This window comes from Bos mutus, unplaced genomic scaffold (genome assembly GCF_027580195.1).
Source record: "Bos mutus isolate GX-2022 unplaced genomic scaffold, NWIPB_WYAK_1.1 CTG317, whole genome shotgun sequence".
In the NCBI taxonomy this organism is placed as follows: domain Eukaryota; kingdom Metazoa; phylum Chordata; class Mammalia; order Artiodactyla; family Bovidae; genus Bos; species Bos mutus.
Window position 1 is genome coordinate 35,163 of NW_027219807.1, and position 1,513 is coordinate 36,675.

General features: G+C 41.2%; 1 pseudogene; it reads right to left on the reverse strand.

The window, feature by feature from the left end:
• Positions 1 to 676: 676 nt before the first annotated feature.
• On the reverse strand, positions 677 to 1,258 carry LOC102284584 (deoxycytidylate deaminase pseudogene; annotated as a pseudogene).
• Between the last annotated feature and the right edge of the window lie 255 nt (positions 1,259 to 1,513).

Below are 1,513 nucleotides of genomic sequence, written 5' to 3' on the forward strand. Positions count from 1 at the left end.
TTCAGTTTGCTGATTCCTAGAATGTCGACATTCACTCTTGCCATCTCTTGTTTGATCACTTCCAGTTTGCCTTGATTCATGGACCTGACATTCCAGGTTACTATGCAATATTGCTCTTTACAGCATTGGACCTTGCTTCTATCACCAGTCACATCCACAGCTGGGTATTCTTTTTGCTTTGAGTCCATCCCTTCATTGTTTCTGGAGTTATTTCTCCACTGATCTCCAGTTGCATATTGGGCACCTACTGACCTAGGGAGTTACTCTTTCAGTATCCTATCATTTCGCCTTTTCATTCTGTTCATGGGGTTCTCAAGGCAAGAATACTGAAGTGGTTTGTTATTCCCTTCTCCAATGAACCACATTCTGTCAGGTCTCTCCACCATGACCCGCCCGTATTGGGTTGCCCCACAGGCATGGCTTAGTTTCATTGAGTTAGACAAGGCTGTGGTCCTAGTGTGATTAGATTGACTAGTTTTCTGTGAGTATGGTTTCAGTGTGTCTGCCCTCTGATGCCCTCTTGCAATACCAACCGTCTTACTTGGGTTCTCTTACCTTGGGCATGGGGTATCCGTCCTGACTGTTAAAAAGTTATGTGTAAATTCAAGAAGAAAGGCATTAGGAATTTCTTAGCAGAGAGTAATCCCAGTTTCCTGGAGATTTAATGAGATGTGGCTCACAGAAATTTCTGGCTCCATCTGCTGTTAATTGAAAAGTCGGTAACACTCTTGTTGTACTTCAGTGTGAATTTCCTGAATTTGAACCCAGCCATATTAAATATGAGCCTGACGGCTGTTGTCTTATCACTATCATGGTATTTATCAGACATGGAAATAGCTTCTTTTATATTGGCCTGGATGACAAGACTATGCATTCATTACATGGGAACAAGGCAACACATACACTTTCATATCAGCCAAATTTTTGTTTGTGATGACATTCAGCTCATAATGGCACATGTAAAGATATTTGGTACCCAGATTACTCTCCAAGGTAGCAGGTCATTGCTATTGCATCTAATCCCTACTGTCTTGTTTTCTGCCTTTGGGATCCAGGCTCTGACTTGGGAATTCGGATCTTTGCTTTTCCGTGCTGACAATAAGAAGGCCATTGCCATCCAAAATTCAGACCGTTACACATAGTCCCTCTTTTTTTTTCAGGAAACTCCACTCAAGCTGGTTTCTCATGGCTGACCCCCACTCATCCTCCTGTCCAGGACCTGCAAACCTGCAGGTTCCTGTTACCACAACCAAAGCATGCCCAGGCAATTGGCAATGTCTTAAACAGGTCATCTAGCTCACAAAATTTCAGTGTTTCCTTGTTCCAATACAAACATTGTAAAGTCTACAGATTTCTCTTGAAATTCCACTTTACTCAAAAATTGATGGACTTTCAAGGGAGGTTTCAATACAACTCTCACAATTATTAGTAAGTACAGTAGCTGAAAAAGTCAGCATAGGGATAAAAGATTTGAGCAACAAAAGAAAAATATTAATCTAATTTACATAGAATC